The 8,142-nt window shown below is 38.7% G+C and overlaps 1 long non-coding RNA gene across 1 annotated transcript; it reads left to right on the top strand.

Moving 5' to 3' along the window:
• The first annotated feature begins 2,477 nt into the window (after positions 1-2,477).
• Positions 2,478-6,807, top strand: LOC117824479. Its single transcript, XR_004633598.1, has 4 exons — positions 2,478-2,611; positions 4,541-4,627; positions 5,092-5,160; positions 6,388-6,807. It is a non-coding gene; the product is annotated as an uncharacterized LOC117824479 (long non-coding RNA).
• The last annotated feature ends 1,335 nt before the right edge of the window (positions 6,808-8,142 follow it).

The raw sequence follows: 8,142 nt of genomic DNA, 5'->3' as shown, positions 1-8,142 counted from the left end.
AGACACCAGCCTCTCTCTTAAAACTGTCCTGGTGTTTTTTCACTTTGTATCTTTATATATAAAAACAATCTGATATTTTAGAGAGAAGCAAAAACTGTCCCTCAGCAGCAGTGACTCAGAGTTCTGTACACACAAACCTGGCACACATCAGCAGTCTGTGCATACTTGGACAATGAACTCTGTAAATTATCCTCTCTTTTATTTTTTATTTTAGGGCTGCTATTGTCCAACACAATTTTTGGTTGTTTTGTGAGTTTGTTTAGCAAGAGTCTGAGGTGTAATGGTAAAGAAGCTGAAGGCTTGTGAGCATGGACATGAGACAGAGGAGGGGTTTATCATGTGGATGAATAAATGCTGTGTAAATGAGTCACATACAGAAATAGCAGACCTTAATATTCCGTCATTATCCAATATCAATTGAGTATTCATCCAAACCATGTCATACTGACGCATTACCAAACATCCAGTAATCTGCACAGCTCCACTCAGGACGACTGTCTTGTGCTTGTGTTTCAGGATGAAAGCTGGCTCCAAAAAAGTGAAGTCAGAACATTTTTAGGTCTCTCTCTACTGACTAGCTGAGGTATAGGTCATAAACCTGCGTCCTCCATATTAACAGATGGGACATGGGTCAAACTTTAAAATCAAAATAAACCTAGAGTAAGCTTTTCTCAGACATGGTTTTTGTCGTTACAGCAAGTTCATATCATGAGTTATGTTTCTGGAAGGTTTAGTTTTAATAGATTATGTGACGCTTTAAATGTGATGATTGACAGCTCTTGCTGCACTGTGTACACTGGATTAGCAGAAATTGGGAGGAGCAAAGAGAGTAAACGTTACAAACTCTAACGCAAGCATACACAGTGAATTTTCCATTATTGCAAGTGTCTGCTCCAGACTGACGTAAGATGCTTTTACACTATGGATTCCAACGATTCAAAGGGATCTTTCCCATTTCATAGATTAATTAGGGCCCGAGCACCGACAAGTTCGACGAAGGCCCTATCGTAACCCTAAAGATTTTTTTACCTAGTAAAGTAAATTGCCTTTTTGGAGCCTTCAACATGCTCGAAAACTCACCAAAAGTTGCACATGCATCAGGATTGGCGAAAATTATGATATTTTGGTGGTCCTGTGCAAAAAGTCCCCAAAATGGCTCAATAGTGCCACCTTTCCTCCAGCACCACAACTCCTTAACACGATTCAACCTACATGCATGACATTTTTTTCCCATATCTATCAGGCCAAGACCTACTCAAAAGATTCCTAATGTCATGGTGAAATCCCCACAGGAAGTTGGCCATCTTTTTTTTTTTTTTTTCGCCTGATTCGCAAGGGTACGTATTTGAGAGATCTTGCCCCAGGCCTTTTCTCCGATCAAGTCCAAACCAAGCACATTCTGTGGTAGACACATTGCACATTCAACATTTTTCAAGGCATACCGTTGAGACTAAAATTGTGGGCGTGGCAGACATTCAGGTGGTGCATCAAACGCACATGTCTCGCCATAAATAGGAAATTGATTTTAGGGGCTTTAAAATGCACGAAATCTCACGCAACACCTGCTGCACATCAGGCGGTGGGGCACATCAGGCAGTGGGGCACATCAGGCGGTGGGGTACATCAGGCGGTGGTCGCAGGTGTGCGTGGGTCCTTTCATCGCCACTTGTTACATGGATGTTTTGGTGAGTGTAGGAGGTGGAACATCAATAGCATGGCTCCACCTGCTGATCCCTACTGAGCAGACTCTGACTCCAATGTCACCAGCGAACTATGTCACCACTCATCAGGTGAGGCATTTTGGTTTCACTTTTGTACAGCAGAAGAGACTGTTCATCTTTATATACAGTCCATGGTTCTTCACAATTATTACAAAGTGTGTATTTCCCTCAGTTTCTATCACTGTTTCTTTTATCACCCTGTATTTATTTGTGTTTCATCGTCCATGTCTGTGCATCATGGACTCCAGAAGACATTTCCCTACAGGGGGCATTATCATGTATCTCTCAATGACTCCAGACCCTACAGTGCTCACACTCCAGCTGGGTCCAGCTCTACATGACCATGCCTTCCCAATGTACTGCTTCTCAGCCACATGATACAGAACCCCATCATCTTATTCAGAGAGACTCGGTTGCCATGACTTCCAGGCTTAGCCTCAGTTTACATAGCTGTTTACGTTTTTTACTCGTTTTTTCTGCCGTTCTTTGTCTCTGAACTCTTCCTAGAGGAGCTGTAACACACCATTTGTGTTTGGATCAGTAACACTTGTGGGATCAGGGTGTGCTGGGCTGGAATAAACACCCACTTCAGGCTGCAGAAGAGGCATCCTCACACCTCCTGGATGTCCCTGCCGTAATTGGCACAGAACATCTTGTTATTGGTCCCCGCTTTTATTTCTCTTTCTCTTTTTGCCTTGTGCCGGCTGTTGTGAAGTCTTTCCCCTGTGGAAAAAAAAAGATCATGTTCTCTTGCTTTGTCTGTGCTCAACCTTGGCCGTGTCATGTGACTAGTCATTTCAATCCTCCCTAGTTGTCATGCCAACGGTTCATCCGAGGCAGTCGTGCCAGTTCAGTGGAGGGATGTCTGCGCTTCACAGATGGGCAGACAGGTACATACAGTAGGTCAGAGTGTACGCCTTGGTTTGGATGCTTTAACATATAGATGCTCATCAAAACTATTTTTTGAAATATATTTTCAGTTTAAAAAACATAAAGAATATTTTTATATTTATGATCTGGAGTAAATTTCGAATGTATAAGGGTCTGAACCTGTGGAGAATTTTTAAAAAAAATCAATCTGATAATGAATTATTCACGTCTTGTCCATCTTGAGTCTTCCTCTGAATCCTTCAGAGGATTCTTGTGATATGATTTTACATTTTGCTCATTGTAATTTTCCTTTATCTCACTATGTGCAATGTTCTTCTTTATGTGAAAAAAATAAGTGCATTCTCCCTTGATAATGATTAACTCCTGCTCTTTTCCTGTTGATGAGCTGCTACAGCTACTTTTATCCATCTCACCACTATCATCATCGCTCTTTTCTCAAGCCCTACACAGTCGAGGCAGATGGCTGTCTAACATGAGTCTGGTTCTGCTCGAGGTTTCTGCCTGTTAAAGGAAGTTTGTCCTTGCCGCTGATGCTTGCTAAATGCTGCAAAGTGCTCTGCTCATGGAGAATTAAGAGTTTAGACTGAGTCCTGTCTATAAGAGGGGACTGGATCTTATCCTGCCTTGATGTTGGGTCTTTGTTAATAATATGACATAGAGTATGGTCTAGACCTGCTGTTGTGTTTTTAAAGCATCTTGGGATAACATTTGTTGTGATTTGGTGTGATATGAATAAAGATTGACTGAATGATTGATTAATTGATTGATTGATTGATTGATTGATTGGTTGATTGACTGATTGATTGGTTGATTGACTGATTGATTGATTGATTGATTGATTGATTGATTGATTGATTGATTGATTGATTGATTGATTGATTGATTGATTGATTTAGTTAAGTTTGTAGCAGCGGCAGTGAAACCAGCGTTGGAAGGCAAAAAATTGCAGTACCTCGAGTGTCCATCAAGCTAATGAACTTAGTGTTATGTTTATGGATGCAGAAGTTATGCTTGCTGTTTTTGTAATTGTTTGAGCAATGTACCTAATTGTAAAGTGATCGTTTAATTGATTAAATATGTCTTATTAATATTGATAGTGTGACAGATTGTGTTTTCTTTATGTATTTTCCTTCCAAAGCATCTTTATTTGGGAGACAACAAACACCCTGAAGAACTGTTCACATATTTTGTCCAAACTTCAAGTTTGAAAGAAAATATATACATTTAAATTGAATTTGTTGTGTATTTCTGTTTCACTGCTCTATAGTTTCAACCCAGAGCCAAGGTTTAATCTCTGTTATTTTTCCCTTCAATGAGAGCATGTGCTTGAATACTGGTGAATAAAACATTTAAACGAACAGCTTTTTCAAACTAATAATAGTTATCAAACTGATGTCATTATGAAATGCCGACAGTATTTACTTTGTGACTGCAGGCTGTGGTCTTCCAGTGAACTCATAATCAGTGTCTGTCCTAACTAATAATTAACTGATGATTAACAAAGATATAAACATGGTGTGACTTTGCGGGGCATTATCATTATAACATGATGGAGAACACTGAAGAATTGACCCATTGAGGTAATTAACATCTGAATGAACAGTATTAATTAAAAACTAGATATTAATAGTGAATTAATAAATGTATTAATAATAAGTAATGTATTACTCAGACTGTTAATCAAATATTCTCTTCATTAATTGATGATTTGATAATAATTAACATATGACTGAGTCTTACATTAGCTCATAGTTACTGGTACGTTGTATCTGCCCAAGCTTCTCCTCTCATTTAGGATGAGTCAGCATTGAAGCCATAATCTTTGGACTGCAGAGGCCACTGAGACTGCATCCATATTTCATAGAGTCTATAGTTTACCTCTTCAGCCTTCTCAAGACTAACAACTTTCCGCTTTTATTTCCTCTTAGACCTGCAGCGTCAAACTTCGGTTGCCCCCATCCGGTAGTGACAGGAATTACAGAAGCATCAGTGTGACGTTACAACCTACACTAAAGGTGAGCTTTTTGTTTTGGTTGTGATCCTTCCTCTGTGTAAAGTTTGTTTTTTATCTGTTTTTGTTTGAGAATTAGACACTTTCTCAGACACTTGAGCTTCACGATGCTAGGCTATACTAGTTGCTTTAGCCGTCTGGCTATAGTTTAATGCTATGGTTGCTTTTCCATTCAGCACTCTCGATGAGTTTAGATAAAAGGAATCACTAACAAATGAAATATTAAGTCCTGTGTTGATCATTAAAAGTTTAAAACAACCAAACTCTCAGATAAAGGTCATTTCTGTGTTTTGATATTTAATTGATGGTGCTAGAAACATCTTATAAAGAGAGATTGATTCAAATATTCCTTAATCCTAATTAATGCAAAGTTTTAAGTGGCTTTACTTTTTTACTTTTTTTACTGAACCCAGCCTTTCTTTAAACCATGCATAAAGAAAAAAAACGAATGTGGGTTTTTTTTGGCAGAAGTGTGGACCGAACCACTCCTTACCTAACATTGAGCTGTCTCAAGGTATCACTTATGGGGCTTTAGAGGTAAGTATCAAAATGATCTTCCACTCTTTTTCATAGGACTATTATAAAAGCTGACCTTACCTTACTTCTGAGGCTTGGATTCATTCCAAGTCCATCTAATCAAAATCTACTTTTGGGTATCACAAAGTATTCGTGGGACCGGACAACTATAAACAACACACCTCCTATCTAGTGTGCTGAGGGCTGTAGTAACAGTAAAGCAAAGAAGCCCGGACTGGCCTTTTATACTTATATGTGTATAAATCTTGTCTAGCTGACCTCTCCTAAATGTCTGGTGGGACATCTACCCCCTCGCAGTCGTGTCCTGCATTAAAAATGACCATACCGAAATCATTAATCATGCAGCTGATGGTCCAGTTTGCTTTTGTAGCTTGTATAGAGGCATTACTGATGATTTCAGTCTGATGCATTACTGGCTAGAAATTCCTCACTGGAGCTTTAAAGAGAGATGGGCAATTTTTATCTAACTGGAGCTGGTTTGTGGCGCTACGGTCCTAAAGGAGGTAGAAACCAGCATAAAAGTCATAAGATTGATACTCAGTGGTCTTTTTTCATTCTGTATTAACACACAGTTCACGGTTATGCTGCCTTTGGTAACTTTGGGATCTCAACTTGGATTGCAAAACTATAACAAAAATGAAATGAAAGTATTTTCAATCCTAAGATTAAGGAGATGCTAAGGAGTCCTACTTGGAAAGCAGTGAGGTGAAAGACATTGGAACCATAAGCACCCTGTTTCATCCAGACACTTGTAGTTTTTGTTTGCCCTTTTGTGGTGTTTTTGTACATTTTTAAGCTGAATGTACCTTTTAATAAGATTCAATTATTTTATGATTGCTGTTTTGTTCAGGTGGCTACTAACTTTACTCTTCTATCACAGAAAGAACCATTATCTGACTCAGACAGCTTTTTGTGTTGTGCCGTGTTACATTAATATTTTGTCATAACCCCAAAATGTATTCCAGAGGTAATTTATCATCCCCTGCAATTGCTCACCTCAGATTACACCGAGTGAAACTGTGAAAGTTATCAGTTTCCATTAGATTTAGATTTCATGCATTTCATTCTTTTGCACCAAAACAAAGCTCCTCAGATATCTCCCGTTTTGAGATAACACAGACTGTTTTTTTGTATTAAATTTGTTTCTCCGTGGTAACAAATTGATTTTGTCCTCTTTCTGTCTTCACTTTAACGTCATACTTTCTAAAAATTCTGATCCACATGCAGCTTTTGTTGTGAGGAGGAGGATTTAATGAGCCAGAGCCTCAGGCAGTCCCAGTCCAGATGGGACACATAGGCCTTCAGTGTGTCCTAGGTCGGCCCAGAGGTCTTATTTCAGTCAGTCTTACCCGGAGCACCTCCAGACACAAAGCGTTCAGGGGGCGTCCTCACCAGCTGCCCTGCTCATATCTGCTCACTGCCACAGTCTGACTCAACCTCTATCTCAGACGCTCAGTCTCACTTTGTTTGTTAAAGTCTCCGAAGAATAAAAGTAAGAAGTCTACTGCTCCCCTCACCTGGATGAGACCGGCTCCTTTGTTCCAGGAGGATTGTAGGTGGTCTCCTCATTTGAACTGTGTAAAGCTGAAATACAAACTGCTTCAGTGCACTTTGAGGATGACGGTTCGATGAATCCAGGAGTAGAAGATATCTGCAAACAGCAAAGAGGCTATGTACTAATCATTAAACATTAACATCCGTACTTAATGCCCTCTTATTTATGGGATGTTAGGACTGCCTCATATAAGAAACAAACAAATACAAGAGAGGGAACGTGAAACCCACATTAAGAATACAAAAACTGATCAGCATTAAGAACAACAACAGTTAAGATCTATATATTCAACTCTAAAAATAAAAAACAATATATTTTATTACGGGTCATTTGAGGTCGGAGTGTTCACTGTGAGAGCTTTCAGAGCATCAAGTGCATTTCCGATGAGACATGATATAAACCTCCACCTCAAAGTCCATTCAGTGGATCTTCCAGACCTTAATGCAGACCATGACCTTTGTTAGAAGATGGAATTTACTGAGTGATCAAGAAAAGGTTGATCCCTGAGTATATGTGATAGAATACAAGGGCCAAAATGAAAAGCATGGCATTAAGCAGGTGGAGACAAAATAGCTGGACAAAATCAAAGCTGAAACAAAAAGGAGAAAATCAATTCAGAAAATTATTGTACTGGTCATCTTAAATTGAGAATGTTTGATATTTAACTAATGTTATGTGTACCTGATGTGCTGTGTCAACTTGTAAAAGACAAAAAAACATCCTCGAAATTTTACATGCATTTGTACTGAGTGATTAATAAGTGGATACATGAAGCTACAGCGAGCAATCCTTAGCTCAATGTAGCTTAAAGATAAGAACTAGCTTTAAAACTCGACTCAAACTTATAACCACATCCAAAATGAAGTGTGAAAAAAAAAAAATTACAGAAAGTTACAGTCCCCAGTAAAGACCGTTGGAGCCCTGTAAGCTCCTAACTGTGAAAATTTGTATCTTCTGCAAACCAAATAACTATATTTATATTTATTGATATGCGGCCAGTTATGTTTTATCTTCTCTCTCTCTCTGTGTACTTATGTAACTTAACGTAAACAGTGTTGGATCTTGTTATTTATTTAAATTAGGAGGTATTATTAGAAATAATCAGCCCCCCTGAAGTCTGTAACTTGCAGAGTCTTACTGTCCCGCCAGACACAGAATCGCAACTGATCTTGTCTTAACCGAAATGAACCCTTTAATTATTTGATTAATGATAATTACATTGTGTGCACAAGATAGTATCTTGTGCACACAATGTAAATGATGTTACTTTTTCTGGACTTCTGGGGCTCAGTAATAACCACAACTAGACAATTTAATCCTGGATTTCTTTTGTGAAAAGGCTTTTCCATTAAATAAGTGAAAGTTAATTGGATTCTAAAACTGAATGTCATTCTGCATTAGTCAGCTAGACATCATTTGTTTCTCTG

Source organism: Notolabrus celidotus, chromosome 13, assembly GCF_009762535.1.
Source record: "Notolabrus celidotus isolate fNotCel1 chromosome 13, fNotCel1.pri, whole genome shotgun sequence".
NCBI lineage: Eukaryota > Metazoa > Chordata > Actinopteri > Labriformes > Labridae > Notolabrus > Notolabrus celidotus.
The sequence above is the reverse complement of the archived record's forward strand: the minus strand, read 5'-3'. Positions and strand labels throughout refer to the sequence as shown.